This window comes from Triticum aestivum, chromosome 5D, assembly GCF_018294505.1.
Source record: "Triticum aestivum cultivar Chinese Spring chromosome 5D, IWGSC CS RefSeq v2.1, whole genome shotgun sequence".
Lineage (NCBI taxonomy): Eukaryota > Viridiplantae > Streptophyta > Magnoliopsida > Poales > Poaceae > Triticum > Triticum aestivum.
In genome coordinates this window covers 294973042-294999325 of record NC_057808.1, presented here as the reverse complement: position 1 = coordinate 294999325, position 26284 = coordinate 294973042, and the positions used below count along the sequence as shown (strand labels likewise).

Genomic DNA, 26284 nt, shown 5'->3' with positions numbered 1-26284 from the left:
AATTGGGTTATTCCTTTAATAGGAAAGGAATATTCCCAAGGAAAAGAATATTGGGGTTTGGTCCAAGATGGAAATGGCAAGGTCTAGGAATGGATATGGGGATGACAAGCCACTCAGGAAAGAAAGAAGAGGGCATCTTCTTCAGTTTCCAGACCACATAGCCACGAAAAAAGGAAATTCAAGCAAAAATCTCAGAGAAACAAAAGAAAAAGAAAGGGCCAAAAATCAGGCTGTGACAGAACTCTTAGTTAGATCGATCAGAAAGGATAACTTGGTGTTATTTTAGTACGAACTCTTGGATAGATCGATCGGAAAGGATAACTTTGAGGTGGTTTCATACCCTACAAACAATTTCTTTTTATGTTCTCCGCTAGATAACAACTTTGGAGTGATTCTTCATCGCACGTTGAGGGATGGTTATGTGATCCAATTATATTAGCACTGTTGAGAGATTGCACTAGTGAAAGTACGAACCCTAAGCCTTATTTCCAAGCATTGCAATACCGTTTGTGCTCACTTTTGTTACTTGCTACCTTGCTGTTTTTTATTGTTACTATTACAAAAATCAATATCTACTATCATTACTACACTTGTATCACCATCTCTTCGCCGAACTAGTGCACCTATACAAATTACCACTGTATTTGGTGTGTTTGGGACACAAGAGACATTTTATTATTTGGTTGTAGGGTTGTTTGAGAGAGGCCATCTTCATCCTACGCCTCCCACTGATTGATAAACCTTAGGTCATCCATTTGAGGAAAATTTGTTAGTGTCATACAAAACTCTGCGCTTGGAGGCCCAACACGAGTCTACAAGAACAAGTTGTGTAGTAGACATCAGTAAGCAAACAAATGGTTCGAATTTGGCATCCCCCCATTCGGCTACGCATTGTGTTTTGCACTCTATCTCTCATGTCTTAAAATAAGAAACTATACTAGCATCGGGTTTCTCTAAAGAATCTAACCTTGGTTTAAGTTTCTGAAACAAAAATAGTTAGAACATGCATGCCTCATTTGAGACCAAGTGTAAGCTAAGTATGAAACAAGCAAAGCTACCCATGTAGATATAAACTGTAAAGACAACGAGAAAAGCTTTGATTGTAATAATTTTTCACTATTGGTATTTCTGAATGGTGCAATATGTTGACCGATATGCTTTGTGATAATTTGATCTATAATAAACAAATTACCATTCTTCATTGGTCTCTCAATATTGCTTATGAATTTTTTTCTGATAGATGCATCAACAACAAAGTTATGACCAAATTGGAATATAGGTAAATTATTTGCTAAATATACCTCATCAATTAGGTTGGGAGAGCATGATGGTTGCCTTACATAAATAATACCGTGCTTCGCTTCTAGATTGCTTCCCAACACCTCGTTGTCCTCTTTTCTTGTTTCCGTGTGTCATTACATTGAAGATCTTTGTCAACCGAACTTTGCTCGGCTACTTGTTCTTGTCCTTGAAGCTCATCAATTTCTATGGCACGAAACTCACAGGACAAGAAGTAGGTTCCATTCACTTCAAAAAAATCAAGCATGGTCATTTGGCTATGCTTGCCATGCCCTTTCTCAATAATGCTTGCCTCTTCGGATTTGATCGACTCGGAGTATATACTACTTGATTCCACTTTTTCAATCGAAGCGCTTTCATGTTCTGAGTCATCCTCCTTTTCATTGATTCTACCAATTGGCAATGCTTCTTTTATTTGAGCCAATTCTTTTTCTCCTTCTAGCGGCGAGCGGCAAAATTGGTTTTAAGCATTTTCTCATTCTCACCCCACTCCGGATATAATTGCCCCTCAATGCTTTTAGATTATTTTGGCAATGACACACGGGCGTTGTCGAAACTTTGCAATAGTGTAGGGCGTGTATAATATGATGTAGTACTAGGTGAAGGCATATGCATTTTTGTAAAACCGTATTTTTGTTTGTCAATTTTATCAATTGGCAAAGATTCATCTTCTTGCAAAACTCTAGCTCTTATTGCATTATAATCCGAAACTAGTCCCTTATCATGTTCTTCAAGGCAAAGAGCGCTAATCTTGTTATTTCCGGCTATATCCCTTTTTCATATAGCCACTTCCCATTCTGTAAGGAATTGCTCCATAATACTTTTAGATTCTTTCGGCAATGAGGTTTGTGAAATTGCGTAGAGGATGCATTATATGCTCCAATATGAGATGATGGCATGTGCACTCCTGCAAAATTTTCACTTATTCAGCTATGACCATGAAGGTGCGGAGCCGAATTATGAGCATTTACAGTCGTATACGGTGCCGAAAAATGAGGTGTAACATATGACGGTTGAGAGTAACTGGCCGAATAGCTAGTAGTAGCATGGCCAATTATCCCATCCATCGGCATGGTTGAACTAGTATATCGCAAATTAGTTGCCGATGAATAAAGAGATGTAACACTTTGTCGCATGCTATTGGAAGTTCCTACATATGGTGTTTCGACTTGATTAACCAGACCCATCATGTTGTTCATCGGCATATAAATTTGTGGGGTTACCGATGCATGAGAGTTAGGATACATGTGTTGTATGTTGCTAAAATCATAAGAATTTGAAGCATGAAGATTATTTTGCATCGGCCCTTGCACGTAATTAGATGCATGATTGATAAAACTAGGGCTAGCTGATACATTATGCTCATTAAGTGACCTAGCAACAACATATGAATTATTTAGATCTACAAAGGGGAATTGGGTATTCATATTCCTTTGTAGATTGCAGCAACTTGATGACGATCTCTTCGTAGTAAGAACGGGCTAGAGAGTGTTCGAAACTTCTTCCCCAGCGGAGTCGCCAAAAGTGTGCTTGCACACGAACATGTCACCGTGTACCCTCGACGTCGGGGTGATCCACCACAACTCGTGTCGAAGGAGACCCGACCGTAAGGGCGGTACGCAAGCAATCCGGCGAGCGCTTTTGTAGACCCGAAACCCCACACGCCCGGGAGGGACCCCGTCAGGGCGCGAGGCGGCTATGGGCTGCCCTAGGCCGACCTGACCGCCCCTAAGGCCTCGTGAATTCGCTGCCCTCCAATCTCGAAGAACAACGAAGAACGAGAAGCAAGATACAAGGTAGACGGAAAAGGATGGATGAACATAAAAAAAGTATGATAGATTGATTTGTTCAATTGTGTGTTGTTCAATCGACCATCACCCCTTACATATATATGAGGCGAATAGACTTCCCGTGCAAGAAACGAACTCAAATCATGTCCAAATCGTAAAAAGTTACCCTAACTCGGACTACGAGGGTCGGAACTTCCGGGCTCAAATTATATCAAGTACCCTCTTGCACTGAATCTGCAGGTTGCATATGACTTCGGATCATGATGGTTCAAAAAGCAAAGTTGTAGCTTTTGAAACGGAGAAAAACTCGCCTGTTGATCACTTTTTCATTCAAGGTCGTTTTGAGGTTGAAACCAGGCCCGCAAATCTGCATATAATATTGAAAACCCCGTTTTCTGTGAGTGTCGGTGCAATGTCTCTGTTTAGCCCGGAACCACCCCGGAAGTTTTGCTCGAAACTTCCGGGGCAGACTTCTCATACGAATTTCGATTGAGACGTTTTTTATATCAAAATCGATATAATCCATGTAGAACACTTTCTCATATGAGGCCGTCCTGGAGGCGTAATTGGCTGAACAGTACTCTGCACACAAAATCCTAGTACTCTGAGCAGAACTTCGGCCCTCGAGATGAGATCGGACGGTGATGGCTCAAACTTCCAAGATGTTCATGTCAACACTACCGAACTTTTTCATTGAGAGCACTTCTTCATTTGAAGCCATCTTAATTAAACTTTTGACCATCCCAAAATCTGATGCTAACAGGTATGTCTCTGATGGATCTCGTGATACCCTGTCGGTGTCTGTCTTTGTTGGATCCGCTCTTCGTTTGTCTTTGTATGTGTGTCTGCAGGTTGGATCCTTCCCATTCTGTTATGCTAGTCCTATGGAGTCTTAGCACGACGACTTCCTGACTGTCTACTACAACAAACAATGTTTGCCCGGCTCCGATAAGGGCGGGGCGATGACGGTGACGCGCCTTCAGCTCGCTCCAGTGCTTGTAGTTGTCGCTAGATGGTCTACGGACCTGGATGTAAATTTTATTTTAGTGTTCTTTGTACTACCTTGACAGTTGATGAATAGATCGAAAGTTTTATTGCAAAAAAAGGTGTGGAATAAAAAGGGAGAAAGGGAATTCGAACCCGAGACCCGAGACTTTCTTGAACACAGTACAATCAAAGTCGCTTACATACACGAAAGAGACTGAGCCACCATAGCATTTTGAGATTAGCTAGGCTCATGAGCACGTGTAGGGACCGACCCAACATGTGTGCATTTTGCACGAACAAGAAATACGCTTGTTCTTGTATACTTTTAGATAAAAGGCACAAGCAGCCCCCGACTTTAAATTAATAAAACTGAGAAAAGGCCAACAAAGTTTTACAATCGTTACATATTAAAATCATGAGCTAGCTAAAAATAAGGAGTGCCTAACGATATGGAGGCATGTTGTTTTGTCGGCAATCAAAAGAAAGGAAGAAATAGATACCTGTGATATGGAGGAATGTTGTACTTACATGTACAATTTTAATAAGGTCTAGTTAAAAAAACAATTTTAATTAGGATTGCTTAATTCTAATTTAAGTTGTAGCCATTGAGCTACATTTGAGTGCGGATGGAAAAAAGAAGACCCTGCAGATCCAGTGCAATGTCTGGTTAAAGAAGTATCACCAGACTCCTACAATTGCAGGTAGTATGAAAACATCTTCAGAGAAACATCCTCGGATAGTAACATAAAGCAACTGACCATTTGTGAGAAAATGAAGGGATCAAGATGATAATTAAATTGGGAAAAAATAATAGCACTATCATGGTGTGTGCAACACTACAATATTTTGGTTCTGAAAGTAAACCTGCATGTTGGTCACTTGCCACAGGAAAAAGATAGAAGATGCCGTAATTGTACTTCTATTGTATGCCTGCTTCTTGGATGCATCAGGTACATAAAAACAGTTGAATATTCTCGAAGTGCAACAGCTCAGAAGCTTGATCAGGTTGAAGTAGAAGTTCTGTATATGAATTAGTAGTTTAACTAAACCAGCCACATGCGCAGAAAACTCATCGTGGGTTCAGTAAAGCGAGATGGAAATAACCAGCTGTGCGCCCATGATCATCTTATCACCAGTAGTAGGCAGTCCTCACCTAGACTCCTACAACTACACAGAGAACGCCGAGCTGTCGCCGGCAAACGGGTTGGACGACACATCAATCTATGCATATTGTCCATGCTGGAACAAGGATCATGCATTAACAATTCCCAAACTCAGAACCCATGTTGGCAGTTTCCAGCAACCAAAGTGCCAATTAACTGAGCAAAACAAACCCAACCAGGCGCTGTGAAGAAGACAATAGTGTGGGCTCTTCTACCCTCAAAACTACAATCAAACTCTGCAGCGTTTCTGGATTGCAGCAGCAGAACACATAAAAGGATCCAATTCAGGGCAAGGGACGTGCGGACGGCAATCCTGTAGGGAACACGGCAGATTCCTTGCAGTCCTCCAGTAAGCTTCCTGGCGACGTCAATGGCCTCGAATCACCATGCACAACGGGCATGGACGGAGTTCAGAGTCGTAGCAGCCTGGTTTTGTCAGCTTAGCACAGCTCGTCCATGGTCGATGAGAATGGTACTCCCTCCGTAAAGAAATATAAGAGCGTTTGGATTACTAAAGTAGTGATCTAAACACTTGTATTTTTTTACAGAGGGAGTACAAGTGTAACCAGTCAGCAGAGGGTTACAGCAGCAGAGTTCATGGCAAAGGATTGTCAGGGGCTCAAGGTCACGGTGCTGCGGAAGTTCCAGGGTCCAGCTTGTCGCCTACTTTACCAGTCAGGCGCAAAACCGAAACTGCTGATTTCTACCGGGGAGAGAGTGGAGGAGAAAGTGTAATATCAGAACCGATAGGAGAAGCGTCGTACTGGGTCATTTGCAACTGTGGACTGCTCACATCAGGCGAATACTGGTGCTTTGTCATCTTCCCTTCTTCAGGAAACTCCGCATGCCCGCTGCTCTTGTCTCTGGAATCGACACCACTGGGTATCCACTCCACTTTCACAAATTCTTCCCAACTCCTCTCGTACTCGTACGGCTGTCCTATGCGATTTCTGTGGTCTTTCCATATTTCCCACAGCCGCTCCCCTACCTCCTCTATTCTTGGGCGATCATCCACTTCGAAACTTGTACACCAGGATGCTAAACCAAGCCAGTCTCCAAGAAATTCTTCATCCACATGATCCGCCAAACGGTCATCCAATATCTCACTGACATGGCCTGCCTTAAATCTCTCGAGAGCCTGCATGCACAACATAGGCTAGCGTGTCATTCTACAGAATTTCAAAACACAAGGACAAAAGGCATCGGCCATTGCGGTTATGAAAACTGCACTAGACCTCCGAACGCATATCTACATGACATGAACTTCATTAGGATAGACACGTCAATGGAGACAAAAGCATACGAGGTTCAACTTACCCATGCCGCAATGCCAGGGCCAAGATGGTTGTCAAAGATCCCTGAGTCTCGCATGTCTTGATCCCACATTTGCGGTCCACGGGAAGATATAATTTCTAAGAGTATTACACCAAAAGTGTAGACATCGGATTTAGCTGTCAGCTCACAGTAACGGTTGTATTGTGGATCTATGTAGCCAATTGTCCCTATCACTTTATCCATGTCACCACTTGCTGACAATTCAAAAGTACCCAACTTTGCTCTATAACTCTCTGTCAGAAGGATTTTCGTTGTCTTCAAATCATAACAGATCATTGTTTCCCCTGCTACAATCAAATCATGACCATAACGAAAAACTTCTCATCAAATACCCATGATCAAATAAAGCTACCAAATTAGTTGAGCAGTCGCAAGCAAGTATAAATGATCAACGATTTTGAGAACACATAATTTATCTGCTCAACATTTGAATTAGACAAAATGGAAGACTAATTATTAAATAATTAAGTCAGCTGAATGAAAATGATATTAATTATTAAATAATTAAAGTCAGCTGAAGGAAAACTCGTCCTGATAAAAAGGGATAGCAATGTCTTTCTCACCCAAAAGTCAAGCTTGGTCCTTTCTCTGCCAAAAGGTCTCCCATGCCAGTTTATAATCACAGCATATCCTTCTCCCACCAAAAAAATCAAGCCTAGCCTTCACTCCAAAATTTTCGGATACCCCAGTTCATGTCTCTCTCTCACCTAGGAGCCCTATCTCATTAAAGACATGCAGTCTGGCTACATTTCACAAAACTGTAACTCTTACCCAAAAAGGCTTTCGCTCCGCTTTATATATAAAGCAACGATCATCAACAACCCGGTACAAACGCACGCCTCCACAACACACGCACACACCCAAGGCAGGATACATAGGTGCTGACTTCGACCGTGAACACGCCACCGCGAAGAGATGAAGCCGCATACGACGAACCGTGGGCTCCAAAGCGCCGCCTTCATGAAGGTTAAGACACCGGAGCGCCGCCAACGCCCGATCCGAGGATCAGAATTTCCCCTGGAGCAACACGATAGGCAATGAGAGCCGCGGCGACACCTTCAAGAAGGGAACAAGCTTCGTTGCCGCCGGTCCGTCCGAAGATAGAACATGTTTTCACCCCGGCCAACGCTCACCGCCACCGAACACCACACCCCGGCTACCACGCCGCCCACACGGCCATGGCCACTGGGCAGCACCGAGCCAGAGGGGCCCTAGCCGCCGGCCCAAGGCCTCTAGAGTGCATGCAGTCAACCTAAGTTATTTTAACTTGGCCATGTGAAAAATGAATCGGGTTCGTTTTTCAAAAATATATGATGATGCAAATTTGTAGTCAATTTTTAATCTGGAAATCGTGCTAACGTTCAAAATCATCCACTCTTTTTCTACTGGAGTATGCATTGAAGTACTCGATTCTTTTTTTGTTGAGAAACTGAAGTACTTGAATTTACAAATATCAAAACTATATGGTGCAATTTAATCAATGTGTAATGAACCAATATTGACACCATGGGTTATCACTTTCTTACCAGCACATAAATGAAGATAAGTCAAGGCAATAGCAACATCAATAGCGATCGATATGCGTTGATCCAAATCCAGGATTTTCTGATGTTGGCCTGTGGATAAGTTAAAATTGATGCAGGTTATTCAAATTTCCCAACCGAAGGAAAAATAAATGAGCAACTTAACATACCATCCAGGTGTTGCCTTAGACTGCCATTTGGAACATACTCACTGATCATAATAAACTGATTTCCTTTATCAATAAAACATAGAGACCTCACCAAACTCCAGTGATTAATTGCTGTAAGGAGCTGCACTTTCTTGTGAACTTCCGCAGCACGATCACAGCCCTGAAAACAAAAGAAGACTTAATTACCACGTGCTGAGGAACAACATCGTTATTATTATTTGGGGAATTCTCTATACTAGGAATGACAGGCCGGCTGCAACTGCGACGCATGAGGAGGCTGCAGCAGCATACCCGAGGCTACACCCTTTAGTATGATCAGGTTTCGGTAACGAGTCATGTTATTGTTCAGAAAAGGGAGCACCTTCCAGAGTTCAAATTAGGTACAGATTGACTTCGAACCAACTTGTCAATCACGCCATGGTTGTCCTATATAAATAGTCTGTACTCATTCGAGGAATGAGATAATAAAGAAGTTTACGCCCTAGAGTCCTTTTCCTTACCATTCTACCCTAGCAGCACCGGCTAAGGCACGGGCCGGCCAGATTACTGATCTCCGCCCTAGACCTTCCCCAGGAAGACCAAATTAGCATCTCTTGTCCTGGTACCATGGTACACGTGATAGATATTTCCTTCAGTGTAAGATGCATCTAGCCTTTACACAGAAGTGAATATTTTCAACCGTTTACCTGTATTTTGCTAGTGGGGAAGTATCCTGCTCTTTGTTTGTATGAGGTATGATCATATGCTCTTTTCTCTTGAAACAGGCTTTGCCCCACTTTATATATAAAGCACAAACGACCGAACCGATACAAGGTGGTGGGGATAACCCCTTACAAGCAAGCCAAAAGATAAAAAAACGACAACCGAGACGGCAGCAAGAACGCCACCAACCCGAAGCCGAGCATGAAAACAGGGGGTGCCACACCTAACAAGATGCTGCCAAGACTACCGAACCGGAACTGAACCACGCCGCCTTGGGAAATCACCGGACCCCGACACACCAAACACACCAAGCTATTGCCGGAGAGGGCAAGCGTCTGCCCTCTCATTCCGGGCCATGGAGCACTGATCCTGGCAGTGGATAGCGAGGACCGAGGACGGTGACGACGAGGATAGGAGACCAACGAATCCACTTCAAGCCAGAGCCGAAGAAGCATCATGCCAGGATCAAAGCACGCCCGAGACGCCGATACGCTACAGCCGGATGATACTTGAGTTCCTCGACAATGCCCCCAGGATGGTAACAGCGCAAAGCGTCGTGGCCGTCGATCCCGAAATGATAAAGTAAGGTTTTCACTTGGAACCCTAACACGAAGAGGAACCCACAATGACACCCCCAGAGCTAAGTGACACCGTTGAGCATCACCGTCGCCGGCGCCAAAGCACGGATCTTTCGCTCGGATGCTCACCATTTCCACCTAAGGCACCACCAAACCCAACCCCAGGTAGGGACCGCCTTGCCAGCTCGACACCTCCAGATCCAGACCAGGGAAACGCCACCGCCAAGTCATGAGAACGCCAGGATCACCCGCCGCCCCTCCCATTACTACCCACATAGCCAAGAGGAGGCACCACCCGCTGTCGCACTGCTTGCCGCAAAGCCAATCGCGCAGCCTCACCATCGAGGGCCACCGCCCTGGAATCCAAGACTGACCCACCACCGACACCGGAACAACATGTTGTCCGAGACTAGGCACCTAGACACGAACAACGCCCGGAGCGGAACCGCCGTCAGTCAGGACCGGACAACCCCGATGCCGTGACTGACCGGACATCCCCGATGCCGACCCACGTGCAGATACACCCCGGTCACGGGTGCCAAATCCCACCTCGTTCCAGCTCCACCACGACCAGGACGAGGAACATCGGGGACAACCAGCACCATGTAACGGGTCGACTGCCCGCCGCATGGTACCAGGCTAGCATGCCTCCATGGGCAAGATCCGTCCATCTGAATCCGGCCAAGGACAAACCCCGAGGCCCGCCACCGTCCAACCCTAGCTCCCCACTAGAAGACCAAATCGCCAGCCACTAGTTCTTGCGCGCAGCCACCCGCGAACTGCCGGTCAATCAGGCCCACACCCGAGCGAACCCATGTCCTGCTCTGCCCAAAGTCTGCCGACTACAAGATCTAGCGCATAGGCGCCACTACCCCGAGCGTGCCAGGGCTCAAATCTGCTCGGCCATGTGGGGCACCACCCGCAGCACACTGCAGCACATCGGGCTCTAACCCCACCGCCGCATGCTAGCCCGGACACGCAGCAGGGCACCACCGACCATCACCAGATGTGAAGCCACTCGCGCCCGTGCCGGCAGCACGCAGCTCTGTCGCGACGCCACTCACGAAGCGCCACATCCCCGCCGACGAGCTGCCGCCCACAACGCGCCACCATGTGAGGGAGGAGCGTCGATGCCTGCCGAGCTTCGCTCGGTGGCACCCGCCAGCGGCATCAAGGAGGAGAGTGGGAGGGGGAGGCGATGGAGGCCGGGACTAGGGGTCACCCGGCTGCCGCCCGCGGGAGCGACGGGGGCGAGGGGAAAAGTCACCCTTTGCGCTTTTACTTTCACCATCTGAGTTTTAAGAGATTTCAGATTTGCAACTTCCAAAAGACCAGCCAATTGTTCCTAGTGGGTTCGGCACTTCCTCACTGGAGAAGCTACAAAAACACATGCATCGTCACTTATGTAGGACACCCCTGTGCCATCATCTGCGGGCTCTTCTCCACCGCAGCCAGCGCCCTACACCTACTCGTGCTCCTGCTATTGCCACCAAAGGGAAGATGCCACGCTTCCCGATGGGTGTCATTGTTCGCCAGCTTTCCTCCATGGCGGCCAGCCTCTCAGCACTACTTCCTTCGTTCATCACGATGATGCAGAGGCCAGGGTCAACCTCCTTTTTGAAAAAAAAACACTACTCCCTCAGTTGCCGCAACTGAAAACCCATGCAGGCACTGCTGCTGTCCACCTCAGTCATGGTCAGCCACCCAGATCTAGGTTTCGATTTTCTTTTTTTTACGGGAAGTTAGTTTTCTTTTAACACGGTATAGACACAAACGCTCATACATATGCACATACACTCACCCCTATGAACGCAAGCACGCACACCCTATGAGCACCCAAGAGGCCGAGCAAGCACATCATCTTGAGATTGACGAAGTCGCCATAGACGCCTTCATAGTCGACGGAAACGTCTCCTTCCACTGAAAACACATCGCCGGAAGGCCTAAAATAAATCAAGGAAAATGCGAGCACCGGTGTCAAGTCTAGGGCTTGAACTCTGTTGGCTAGGTAAATGCCCCTTAGTAAGAGGGGTAGTTATGACCCCTGTGGACCACCCCCATGGGAGCGGTGAAGAGAAAGCTCCCATTGGGCTCGCCGTGCATTTGTATGGTCTGGAGAAGCTTACTTGTCTTATAGTTTAGCGGATACCACTGTCCTCCTAACCATCCAACCACGGGTTGATTTCTAAAGGTCTAGTTCATGTCTTCTTTACGTTTGGTGGATTACTAATTTTCAGAAGTTCACCAAAGATTGTTAGAATTAGTTGTGTATCTTTTAAGGCTTATCCAAAAAAAATGGAAGTTAATCAATTTTTAAGTAGAGAAGTCCTCCATGAATGCTGATTTTATTTTATTTGTGAAGTCGGTCCCTTCAGACTCGATCCATTAAAAAATGTAGCCCAGTTAATTTGCGGAAACCCAAGCGTAAACCATTATGACACGCCCGCAAGACAGGACACCCTAACCGATCTGGCTACCCACAAGACCCACACACATCGCCAAAGAGAGAAACACCATAGAGGTTGCCTACAAGGTGTCACCGTCATCACTTCTCCGGTTCTCCCCGAGCAAGCGACTCCGACTCCACCGTAGACGACCAACTAAGAGACCTTAGAACAAACAACATACGAGAACTTTGCCAGTCTACGCCAAACATGTTGCCACCGCATCGCCCCCCGATGCTATAGCTCCGACTTCACGCCCAGGGATAAGACGAACAGTTGACGGTTAAGAGCATGCATGACCCTACTCCTCTTGCCACCATAATCATTGCCACACAAGTCACAACGCCACCTGACGCGAGGCAACCGCCCCAACATCCGCACCGACATGGCCGGGCAGCCACTTGTCGAACCCGATGCCATGTCCGTACAGCCCCGGTACGGCGAAAGGGAACAATGACCTTCAAAGGCGACGCCCCAAAGGGGGCAGCGGCATTGAAAACGACACGCCGCCCGACTCACACCGGAGTCTTAGGCTTTTGCCCCACGAACATGATCTAGAAATGAAAAGATGAGGAGGTGTTGAACATGATTCAGAAGTGAGGATGAGGAGGTGCTCTGCAACAGCCCCCCAAGGAGGACAAGCGTCGTCCACAGACGCCACGCCATCTGAGCTTTCGCCCGGAGCCATCCACCCCACCACCCGCACACAACTGGCGGCGCAGCGCCACCGGCCCACACGCCCGCTGGCCCACGCACCTCATATGTGATGGCAGCTTCGCATCACACACACACAAGCCACCAACCTCGCCGGAACCTCAGCACTAGCACTGCACGCCACCCCCAGTCACCTTCATCCCCGACAGCTATTCTGTTGTGGTGGGGTGCGTTTTGTACCTGGCCGTTGATGATCGTTGCTTCATATGTAAAGCGGGGCCAAAGCCTTTTTCGGTAAGAGCAGGGACACCACAACTGCGCAACCACGCCACTCCCCAAATCTAGCCCGTGGAGCACCGCCACACCTCAGTGATGAGCGGAGAGCGTGGCCAGACCGCGGCCGCCACCTAGCGGTCCACACGCGCACCCGCGCGGGGACGCGCCACTGCCAGCCACCGCGCGCTGCAGAGCCTCCACCGCACACCATCATCACTTCTCCCAGAGCAAGCGACTCCGACTCCACCGTAGACGACCAACTCTGACTTCACACCCAGGGATAAGACGAACGGTTGACGATTAAGAGCAAGCCATGACCCTGCTCCTCTTGCCACCATAATCATTGCCACACAAGTCACAACACCACCGGACGCGAGGCAACTACCCCAACATCCGCACCGACATGGCCGGGCAGCCACTTGAACCCAATGCCATGTCCGTCCAGCCCCGGTATGGCGAAAGGGATCGATGACCTTCAAAGGCGACGCCCCAAAGGGGGCAGCGGCATTGAAAATGACCCGCCGCCCGACTCACACCGGAGTAAGCTTTTGCCCCACGAACATGATCCGGAAGTGAAAGATGAGGAGGTGCTGAACATGATTCAGAAGTGAAGGATGAGGAGATGCTCTGCAACAGCCCCCCAAGGAGGACAAGCGTCGTCCACAGACGCCACGTCATCTAAGCTTTCGCCCGGAGCCATCCACCCCACCACCCCCACGCAACTGGCGGCGCAGCGCCACCGGCCCACACACCCGCTGGCCCGCGCACCTCATATGTGATGGTAGCTCCGCATCACACACGAGCCACCAACCTCGCCGAAACCTCAGCACTAGCACTGCACGCCACCCCCAATCACCTTCATCACCGACGCCCGTTGTGTTGTGGTGGCGTGCGTTCTGTACCCGGCTGTTGGTGATCCTTGCTTTATATATAAAGCGGGGCGAAAGCCTTTTTCGGTAAGAGCAGGGACACCACGACTGCGCAACCACGCCACTCCCCAGATCTGGCCCGTGGCGCACCGCCACACCTCAGCGACGAGTGTGGCCAGACTGCAGCTGCCACCCAACGGTCCACACACGCACCCGCGCAGGGACGCGCCACTGCCAGCCACCGCGCGCTGCAGAGCCTCCACCGCACCACCCAACAAGCCCCCCCCCCCCCCACACACACACACCCCTTCGATGGAGAAGGGGCCCGCTGCGGCCACTAGCGGTGGCGGCGGCAGCTGGGTCGCGCGCCTAGGACGACGCGGGCCAGGAGGGGATTTTTTTCATTTATTCCTTATGTGAAGCAGTTCAGCCACACCCCTGATTTTTTGAAAGTAGTTTCAGAATTCTTGGAATTTCTTCCAACAATGTTGGAAGGTTGTCCCAAAAAAACTGGAAGTTTATTTCAAAAGCATTTTAAGACCTGTTTCAAGAATTGTTGAAACTATGGAGACGGCCATGAATGACGGTCGGGGAAGAGGGGACGTGTACTTTCTAACAGCACACACAAGGGGCTGTAAGAAATTGACTGTGCCAGGAAGACTGACAGCAAATTAGCATCCCCCATGATCCAAGTCCCCAACCTTTTCTCTCTTTGATCCCCATGTCATGGGGCCTATCCTTGCTCCTCATACCTCTGGTATCATTGGTCCTCAAGACCCGTACCAACCCCAGCACGTGACATAAATATAAAGTAACAAAATTAAGACCTACCAGAAGTAGTTTGTCAGCAAACAAAGCATCATGAATAATACCGTAAATGAGCGGCAAAGAAACAGCAAGTTTTTATTAGAAATAAATTGCTAAATGATGAGGAAGGACACAAATCGAGAAAATAAGAGAATAGGCGAATGTGGAGACAACCTTTTTAGCTCTCCTCACGGCAACAATTTGGTTATTTGGTAAGATACCCTTGTAGACTTCCCAGGATCCACTTTCACTTAGCTTAAGTGCAGGTGAAAATCTCCGAGTAGCCTTCTGAACCTGCTTAAGGCTTAAGCTCAAGGATCGTACTCGAGGTATTTGTGCAGGCATTTTGGACCTAGACAGCTGGTGAGAGGTTGGTGGAGTCTCCACTGATGGCATGCTTACTGCAGAGGATGTAATACGCTCCACTGGAAATGAAAAATTGTTAAGCACAACAGTCAGACAAAGTTTAATTCTTCCTAATGTTTCCGCTTCCAAAATAATTTCACAAATAAGACTTCCAGATGTACCCTTGTTTGCTTTTCAACATAGTAGTCTGGTAGAGTATATGAACACAGAAGGTGGGCCACAGCAAAAAGATTGGTAATCGAACTGTACTGAATGCTCGCTGGCGCAAAAGCATTGAGGCGGCTGCCGCTGCGTACAGTTTCTTTTTTGTGGCTTTTGGCTTTTTCTCTGTTTCTTCTTTGTTGCTTTAGTCATTGTGCTATTTCGGCGCTTTCTACTATTACAAAATGACATGCATTTGATGCGTGTTCGAGGAAAAAATATTAGGTAAAGTTGGAACCATGCCCCTACACAGTCAGCAGTTTTAAAAATGCCACTGGCTGTGAGAATGACATATGGGTCCACCTAGTTACAACTTACAAGTTTGCAGTGCTCTGGTTTCAAATATTAGAGATGTATGTTTTGTAGTAGGACACTTATTTGTATTTCCTTTTGTATTAGGATTCCTGCTTTATCTCTTCCCCTGTACATGTATATATATTGGCCTCGAGCCCATGGAATTGATCAATTTGCTATTCCTAAAAGTTAATGTTTTTTTTCTCGAGAAAACACAAAGCTTTCGTCTCGAAGCATTCATAGGACGTTAATGCTTTTTAAGCTGCAATAATAACGTTTAATGAAGGCACAACATTTCTGTCATACTTCAACAAGCCACAAAAGAAAGCCATCTAATAGCACTTAAAAGAATCTAAAGCATTGTTTTATCCCTTGAGAATAATTATGCATATATCTCCACTGATCAATGCATACTTGATCTGATTCATAAGCTTAGATCCAATTGAACCATTCAGTTTCTGAAAATAGCTAAATCCTTCTATTCTCTTCTACTTGTCCTATCAGACATCAACGTGGTCAAACAATACACAGCTTTGGCCATTACTACTTTTAGTTATAGATTAAAATTACTAGGAGGATTCGCTTAGGTAGCTGGAACGTAGGGTCTCTGACAGGGAAGCTTCAGGAGCTAGTTGATGCAGCGGTGAGGAGAGGTGTGGATATCCTTTGCATCCAAGAAACCAAATGGAGGGGACAGAAGGCGAAGGAGGTGGAGGATACCGGCTTCAAGCTGTGGTACACGGGGACGGCTGCTAACAGAAATGGCGTAGGCATCTTGATCAACAAGAGCCTCAAAGTATGGAGTGGTAGACATCAAGAGACGTGGGGACCGGATTATCCTTGTCAAGCTGGTAGTTGGGGAGTTAGTTCTCAATGTTATCAGCGCGTATGCCCCGCAAGTAGGCCACAATGAGAACACCAAGAGGGAGTTCTGGGAAGGCCTGGAAGACATGGTTAGGAGTGTACCGATTGGCGAGAAGCTCTTCATAGGAGATCTTAATGGCCACGTGGGTACATCTAACACAGGTTTTGAAGGGGTGCATGGGGGCTTTGGCTATGGCATCAGGAATCTAGAAGGAGAAGATGTCTTAATCTTTGCCCTAGCCTACGACATGATTGTAGCTAACACCCTCTTTAGAAAGAGAGAATCACATCTGGTGACTTTTAGTAGTGGCCAACACTCCTAGCCAGATTGATTTCATCCTCGCGAGAAGAGAAGATAGGTGTGCGTGCCTAGACTGTAAGGTGATACCTGGAGAGAGTGTTGTACCTCAGCATAAGCTGGTGGTTGCTGACTTCCGCTTTCGGATTCGTGTCCAGCGGGATAAGCGTGCCAAAGTTGCTAGAACGAAGTGGTGGAAGCTCAAGGGAGAAGTAGCTCAGGCGTTCAAGGAGAGGGTCATTAAGGAGGGCCCTTGGGAGGAAGGAGGGGATGCGGACAATGTGTGGATGAAGATGGCGACTTGCATTCGTAAGGTGGCCTCGGAGGAGTTTGGAGTGTCCAAGGGGAGGAGAAGCTTAGATAAGGATACCTGGTGGTGGAATGATGTTGTCCAGAAAGCGATTAAGGTGAAGAAAGATTGCTTCTGACGCCTATACCTAGATAGGAGTGCAGACAACATAGAGAAGTACAAGATGGCGAAGAAGGCCGCAAAGCGAGCTGTCAGTGAAGCGAGGGGTCGGGCATATGAGGACCTCTACCAACGGTTAGGCACGAAGGAAGGTGAAAGGGACATCTATAAGATGGCCAAGATCCGAGAGAGGAAGACAAGGGATATTGGCCAAGTCAAATGCATCAAGGACAGAGCAGACCAACTCTTGGTGAAGGACGAGGAGATTAAGCATAGATGGCGGGAGTACTTTGACAAGCTGTTCAATGGGGAGAATGAGAGTTCTACCATTGAACTGGATGACTCCTTTGATGAGACCGGCACGCGTTTTGTGCGGCGAATCTAGGAGTTTGAGGTCAAGGAGGCGTTAAAAAGGATGAAAGGAGGCAAGGCGATGGGCCCTCATTGTATCCCCATTGAGGTGTGGAAAGGCCTCGGGGACATAGCGATAGTATGGCTAACCAAGCTTTTCAACCTCATTTTTCGGGCAAACAAGATGCCAGAAGAATGGAGACGGAGTATATTAGTACCAATCTTCAAGAACAAGGGGGATGTTCAGAGTTGTACTAATTACCGTGGAATTAAGCTGATGAGCCATACAATGAAGCTATGGGAGAGAGAGTCATTGAGCACCGCTTAAGAAGAATGACAAGCGTGACAAAAATCTGTTTGGTTTCATGCCTGGGAGGTCGACCATGGAAGCCATTTTCTTGGTACGATAACTTATGGAGAGATACAGGGAGCAAAAGAAGGACTTGCGTATGGTGTTCATTGACTTGGAGAAGGCCTATGATAAGATACTGCGGAATGTCATGTGGTGGGCCTTGGAGAAACACAAAGTCCCAGCAAAGTACATTACCCTCATCAAGGACATGTACGATAATGTTGTGACAAGTGTTCGAACAAGTGATGTCGACACTGATGACTTCCCGATTAAGATAGGACTGCATCAGGGGTCAGCTTTGAGCCCTTATCTTTTTGCCTTGGTGATGGATGAGGTCACAAGGGATATACAAGGAGATATCCCATGGTGTATGCTCTTTGCGGATGATGTGGTGCTAGTTGACGATAGTCAGACGGGGGGTAAATAGGAAGTTAAGAGTTATGGAGACAAACCTTGGAATCGAAAGGGTTTAGGCTTAGTAGGACTAAAACCGAGTACATGATGTGCGGTTTCAGTACTACTAGGTGTGAGGAGGAGGAGGTTAGCCTTGATGGGTAGGTGGTACCTCAGAAGGACACCTTTCGATATTTGGGGTCAATGTTGTAGGAGGATGGGGGTATTGATGAAATGTGAACCATCGAATTAAAGCCTGATGGATGAAGTGGCGCCAAGCTTCTGGCATTCTCTGTGACAAGAGAGTGCCACAAAAGCTAAAAGCCAAGTTCTACAGGACGGTTGTTCGACCCGCAATGTTGTATGGCGCTGAGTGTTGGCCGACTAAAAGGCGACATGTTCAACAGTTAGGTGTGGCGGAGATGCTTATGTTGAGATGGATGTGTGGCCACACGAGGAAGGATAGAGTCCGGAATGATGATATACGAGATAGAGTTGGGGTAGCACCAATTGAAGAGAAGCTTGTCCAACATCGTCTGAGATGGTTTGGGCATATTCAGCGCAGGCCTCCAGAAGCTCCACTGCATAGCGGACGGCTAAAGCGTGCGGAGGATGTCAAGAGAGGTCGGGGTAGACCGAATTTGACATGGGAGGAGTCCGTTAAGAGAGACCTGAAGGATTGGAGTATCACCAAAGAACTAGCTATGGACAGGGGTGCGTGGAAGCTTGCTATCCATGTGCCAGAGCCATGAGTTGGTCGCGAGATCTTATGGGTTTCACCTCTAGCCTACCCCAACTTGTTTGGGACTAAAGGCTTTGTTGTTGTTGTTGTTATAATGACATAGAAGAACAGGATGCTCTTACTTTTATTGTGTGGAGCGTCTATGCAGTCTTTTGTTGTGACACGGCATAAATATTAGCCTAGAAAAATACCTAACCACAAACAGGAGTATTCTTTCCTTATGCAGAGGTGTCATTAATACACACGAAAACAACTTAATGTCAAACAAATATATGTTCAGTTTAGAATGACAAATAAAATGCAGTAACCTGAGTTGACAAAAGGTTTTCTATTCAGTCTAGAGTGGCAAATATTTATGTGCTAACCTGATTGTCCCGAACTGGTATTAAACTTGGGGAAAAGTTTCCGGATTATTGAGGTACCAAGGCCTGTTGTGGCTGGGTTTTGCTGTAAAGATATCAAGGATGATTCACCGGGGGATTGCCAGCCCGATGAGTCCACGTCCACAACATGGCGAGTACTCGTATAGGCATCATCCTGTATTTCCGTAAGATAACTGGATGTGAGGACCAGTGGACCACAGAAAAGTGTGAAAAGTAATATGTTTTTAAATATTATGTCATTAACCTGACATATTTTGTACAGCTAAGTAACGGGAGAAGAAAAGTAATATGTTGAAGAAATAAGTACAGCAACAAATGAAGCACACAGTTACTTGCCTGAGTGGTCAATTCATTTAAAATCCTTGTCCCAGATGAGCTTTGGTTCCTTTTTTCATTCGGAATCTTTCTACTGGATGATTCTTGCGTGTATCTTACCCCTAGGAGCTTGAAAGAGGTTACTGCTTCACCATCATCCCCCACACATGCATCAATTACTATTTTCTCGATAGTCTGCAAGGATTCAAGCCATTGCAACCAACTGGAAGATATCCTGCACCCAGTAATCATTATGTTTGCTGGTGATGGAGATGACAGTGGCCCCAAAGGTTCCCCACATGACAGAATCATGTTACTATCTTTTATTCCATATTTCTGACACTTCGGCAGAGATGGTTTGAACATAAGATTAGGGCACGATAGCACGAACAATTCCTCAAGAGCAGGGAACATGAACTGCTGATTCCCATTGTTTGTCAACAACAGTATAGGCAACTCTTCTAGGTTTAGTAAATTTTCCAATTTGAGGTGTAATAATTTCTTGAAGGGCTGTGTGCCCCCAGAAAGACCCATACCTAGATTTACGAGGTTAGGCATATCTCCTATATGCAAGTGCCGCAAATTTATTAGCTGGCCCAGTGGAGGAAGATCTTTACAGTTTCCAAGGCAGAGCAGATGGAGTCTGACAATGTTGGGGAGTAAAGTCACCATGTTGTTCATCATCCATGTAGGCCATGCAAATCCTGAATACCCAACTAGCTCAAAATGCTCTAAACTCTGGTGTGGTTGGAGCTTTTCCAGAACTTCTTCACCTAAATCTTCATCTATTCCATGTACAGCTGGATGAGAAGTATTAGTCCACTCCAGCTTAAGGAAACGTAGCTCTGGTCGATTCTTCAAATTTGCTCTCTCTGCAATAGTTAAGCCCCTGGACCCTCTTGTGAGGTCTGGAATAACAAGCTCGTCGGTCGTTAAGTGCCAGTTTTCATCAATCCTAACAGAGCACCGGATGTATGGTGGAAGACAGGCCACTATCATTGGATCTTTCGTCCACAGAAATTTCAGTCCTGTCATTTTCTGTATGATATCTAGGAACATTTGAGGTAAACTATGGGATGGATGCTCAAGAGCACAACCAGTGAGGTCCAACGTATGCAGCTTCTGAAGCCTAACAAAAGACACAGGTATGACGAGAGGATTTTGCGACAAGTTCAGATATTCTAGATTGAACAAGTAGCCAAGAGATTGCATACAGTCAATGGTAGGGATGCACTGTGAGAGATTCAAAAACTTCAGTCCAGTGAAATTATTTAAACAGTTAGGCCGAGTCGGCAGCTTAAGACATTGCTGTAGATTCAGATACTCCAAACTGGTTGTTAACATCCCAACACTTACATGAAGTGCCTCGCAGCCAGTTAGATCCAAAATTCGAAGGTTCTCGATATTCCCAAAGGACGGAGGGAGGTTTTGAAGTCTACGACACCTCCTAAGTATAAGGACTTCCAACTTGACGAGATTACAAAAAGATCCAGGCAATTGTTCGAGCTCATAGCAGCTCGACATGTTCAGAGACCTAAGAAAATAAAGGTTGCCAAAAGATTCTGGTAGCTGCTTGAGGTTGAAGCAACTAGATAGGTTTAGATCCTCCAATTTCATTAAATTACCAAATGAACGAGGCAACTGTGGAAGCTCAGTGCAGCTTGACAAATCAATAAACCGAAGATCCTGAAGATTGCAGAGAGAGTCAGCTAGCTCACCAATATCATAACGACATGACACCCTAAGATGCTCAAGTGTTTGGAGATGACCAAGGGTTGCAGGCAAGTTTTGAAGTATGTCACAGCCTTGCAGGTTCAAATATTTTAGCTTCTCTAAAGAACCAATGAAAGAGGGCAATTCCTTGAGAGAAGTATTTGATAGATCCAACGCCTCAAGATTTATCAATGTACTCATGGAGGAAGGTAATGTCTGAACCTTTAAGCCAGAAATATCAAGGTATCTTAGATGTTTCAAATGGCCAATGGAAGCGGGTATTTCTTCAATGCAGCTTCCACTGAGATTCAAAACACGCAGATGCTTCAGTAATTCAAATGCTTCTCGATGGAGCTTTATAGCCTCAGCATTCAGGAAGTGTAATGCCCTTGCCCTTGTGAGCAGTGCACTGCAAAGTGTTGATTGCTCTTTGTGATGGGTCAACAATGCATATTGGAAGGAGAGCTCTTTTGCATTATCATTCATTTCTCTATCATCCAAAATAATAATATCATTGCAAGCAACATGCCTTGCAAATTCATGGACGAAGTTATGCATGTAGAGTGTTGTAGGAGATGTACTGATCTCCATTCCATTAACCTGGAAACAAACAGAACATAAATCATATAATTCCCCAACATAACCACCTTATTTGAATTTGGACTAGTTTACAACCATCCGTGGGAGAACCTAACTATGATACAGAACATGAACCAAGAAAATGTGATAGGAAAAGGCTAAAGGTGGGTGTCAGTGTTTAAAACCTCATCTAACTTCTCTTGCCCTGCCTGGCAGCATTTTTTGGGTGAATACTCACGGGGCAACAACTAGCAGATAAATATCCAGTGAATTTCGAAATCCCTTTTTTTTCTGGAAACCTTCATTCTGAGCCTGAAGCTCTCAAGCAGAGAAAGATACAGGCAAGACATGCATGCATAGTCAACCTTCTAGAGCAACAAGAAAGGAGGTAGTAGTAGGCAAGCAACATGACCACATGAATGGTCATCCTGAAAGATCGAAATGGAAGCTCCCAAAGATATTCCAAACTAAAGCTATGACATCATTGATGCATTCAAATCTAACTAAATTATTACTACCTCCGTTCTAAAATACAAGACCTCCTAGAGAGCATGCTGTCAAGCTTCTCTCTCTTTCGTAACTAATGAACAAAAAACTACTTAGATTTGTTTGGTACAAACTGTAGCATTACATTTTTCATGAAAAATAGCTTCAAAATTTATTTATTTTACTAAGATATACATATAAAAAAGTTGCTCAAAGTTGCATCTTGAGACTGTCCATATTTAAAACGTCATGTATTTTGAAACGGATGGAGTACTAACTAAAGGCTAGATAAGCTCAATATACTACATACAAATACCAGAATCTTGTAATACGCATGATTCATCGTGAACCTATTGGTGAGTCCTTTACCATCTGATAAAGAAAGTACCATTGATTCTAAAGGATAATAACCTTGATCATATATTCATGAATGACAGGCGAAGATTGTTGAGAACAAAAGTTACGTATTTACTCATCAGTCGAAGTTCATAAATGAAAACCGTAAACAACAATAAGTAAAATATGAACTTACTAACGTAGGCAGCAAATTTTCACAATGGTATATCCGTAAATGGTTGAAAAGCATACTTCAAACAGTAAAAGAAAAGACTGTCAATCCAACAAATACTTGGTGACTTACTGAATGTGTCTTCCTGACTTGGAGGAAATGTATTGACAGAAGGTCCTGAATGTACATCTCCGCCTGCACATAGGATGGCAAAGCTCCGTGTTTTGATCCAATAATATCAAGCGCAATCCACTGTCTGATAAGTTTTTCTTTATCAATAATAGATCCCTTAGGAAATACTGATAAATATAGAAAGCATAGTTTCAGCGCTGAGGGCATGTCATAGTATATTTGATTCAGTGATGAAAACACTTTAACTTTCATGGAATATGTGCTCTCTAATTTCCATATTGGTTCATCCCTTGCTGCTAACCAGACATCCATGACTTGATTGTGCACTACTGAACCAAGAAAATGAGCTAAAGATGGTATTCCATCACATCTTTTCACAATTTGCTTCCCAATTTTCTTCAGGCATGCATTAACAGTACCTCCATCCCCAAAAGCTTTTTCAGAAAATATTTCCCAACAGTCATCTTCAGACAATGGAAACAACTTGTACGGTGGGAAAGTGTGCATTAGCTCTGCAGTTATTTCACTGGAAGTGGTCACCAAAACCTTGATCCACTTGTTCGTACGCCTGAGCATTTCCTTCACTTCATCCAACTGGCTTTTATCTATGCTACAAAGGTCATCCAAGACAATTAGACAACGTTTGTCATGTAGTGTCTTCTGCAAACGATCCTTTAGCAATTGGAGATTTTCATGGATCTGAATGTTGGTATTGATTTCTGAGGATCCTTCTTTTGTTCCATTAGCTTGTGAGATTATATCAGCAGCAATGTTTTTAAGGTCAAATTTCCTATTTAAGCCGATCCAAATACGAAGATCTAAATTCCACCCTTCTCCCTGGTCATGGAAAATTAATCTGGCAAGAGCTGTTTTCCCCAAACCCACAAGGCCAACTATGGGAATGATGGACAATGTTTCTGTATCATTTTCCAACATTAATTCCTTTATTTTTTCTTTGTCACTATCTCTTCCAACAATTGCAGCTCTATAGAACTCTTCTTGGATATCAGATTGCTCAAGATCAGACTTTGGGTGCTGCATCAAACTGAAAACCACAGAATCTCTTGCTAAAAGATCCAACCTTTTTCTGAGTATCTTCATTCTATTCACTCTGGTATCGTACAAGAAAAATGGACATGAAGAACACAATGATGTTGCCTGCAAAATTTATTTTAAAAATGATCAATCAACGAGTGTTTTAACTAACCTAGATGGTGCAATATAGCTGATGCGTTGCACCGCCAAATCAGTTGTACAAATATATATACAGCAGCAGCTCCAATTCAAACACTGATTGTAGAAATACTAGTATACGACAGGAGCAAATGTAAACTGTAGTTGGCAATAAATCTAGAAAGGATCAAAGTGTGGCACCGTAATAACCTAAAGAGTAGCATTTTCGACACAAAACGAAAAGGAAATTTTAGTAATTTGCACTAGCGGTTATCCATTATAAAGAAGATGCCTGGGCAAGGCGCATTTGGGGGTTGGGACTATCGAACCTTTGTAATACAGCCGGTCCTCTCAGATCCGATGCCATTTTGGTCTTCAAACTCGTCCAAGAGATGTTCAGTATCATAGACAATCTGATTTATCTTCGCCATCCAATCCTGCACCTCCGTACGCGCCCTAAAATATCTCTCCACACTTAGCAGCACAACTTGCAACCCCGACAGAGTTCGCCACAGATGCGCCACGTGCTCGTCTACGCCCGAGGGTAGCTCCGACCGGCGAGCGTCGGAGGCCAACCGGCGTAGGAGCCGGTCAACGACGGCGCCGGCGGTGGCCATAAGGCATGTGGACTTGGCTTATGGATATTCCACGGTTTTGAACTGGGGGGTAGAGGCGAAGAAGAAGACCGTGTGTCCGTGTCCATTTAAGTCTGTCACGAGCTCATCCTAGCGAAGGGGATCGAAGAAGGGAAGGGGATGAGATCGAGACTTGGAGAAGGGGGAATTCTTTCCAAGGAGGAGGTACAGATTAGGTGAGAGGTTCAGAGTCTTGACATAATTTTCCACACACGCACATCTACTGGCTCTATAGCCAGGCCACACTTGGCAACTCGCCTTACAGGTGGGTCCGTGCCAGTAGGCAACGGGGCCCACCGAATCACACATCCACCGCATCAGGTCCTGGTGATGCCGGTGTGACATTCCCCTCTTCTTCAGAACGAGCGCCATCTTCAGAAGCGTCGCCATCTCCAGCCGCCGGCGCGTCCCAGGCTGCTGCTTGAGGAAAACGGCGGCGGAGTGTGTCGTAGTCCTCCCAAGTAGTCGCTGCCTCGCCGCTGCGCCATCGCACCTTGACTTGCACCAGAGCACTGGCTCCCCGCTTGACCATGCGGCGCTCGACAATCTCCACGGGTTCGTCGTCGTGGCCGGCAAGATCGGGTGGTCGGGGCAGCTCGGAGAAGACCGGTGTGTAGTTGGGGGTGAATGGCTTGAGCTGAGAGACGTGGAAGACGGGGTGGATCCTGCTGTCCGCCGGCAACTCCAGTTTGTACGCCAGCTTGCCGATCTTGTCCAGCACCACAAATGGCCCGAAGTACTTGTATGCTAGCTTGGCGCACGGTCTGTTCACCACAGACGATTGCGCGTAGGGCTGGAGCTTGAGGAGAACCGTGTCGCCCACCTCGAAGGAGCGCTCGGAGCAATGCTTGTCCGCCTGTTTCTTGAAGCGATGCTGGGCGCAAAGAATTTGCTCGCGCAGACGCACCGTGTGCAGTCCCAGGGCTCGCCGTCGATCATGGGCACCGTCTTGTTGTCCCAGAGTGTCATGGCGCCCAGGTTGGGTTCAACGCCATACAGAGCCTTGAAGGGGGTGCATTTGATTGAGGAGTGGAACGACGAGTTGTACCAGAATTCCGCTGTAGGTAGCCAGCGGCGCCATTGCCGGGGCGAGTCGTACACAGCGCAACGCAAGTACATCTCCATGCACTGGTTGACGCGTTCGCTCTAGTCGTCCGTTTGGGGGTGGTAAGCAGTGGAGAAAAGTAACTTGGTGCCCGCGCTGGCGAAGAGCTCGCGCCAGAGCGCGCTGGTGAAGACGCGGTCGCGGTCGGAGACGATGGAGCTGGGGATGCCGTGCAGCTTCACGATCTGATCCCAGAAGACTTTGGCGACCTGAGGAGCCTTGAATGGGTGTCGAAGCGGAATGAAGTGCGCAGATTTGGTCAACCGGTCCACGACTACCATGATGGAATCGAAGCCCTCTGACGATGGTAACCCTTCCACGAAATCCATGGTAAGGTCGCGACAGGGAGCAGTTGGCACGGGCAGGGGCGCGAGCGTGCCCGCCGGCT

The 26284-nt window shown here is 46.3% G+C and overlaps 1 pseudogene; it reads right to left on the bottom strand.

Moving 5' to 3' along the window:
• Positions 1–4848: 4848 nt before the first annotated feature.
• On the bottom strand, positions 4849–24780 carry LOC123121286 (putative disease resistance protein RGA3; annotated as a pseudogene).
• Positions 24781–26284: the final 1504 nt, after the last annotated feature.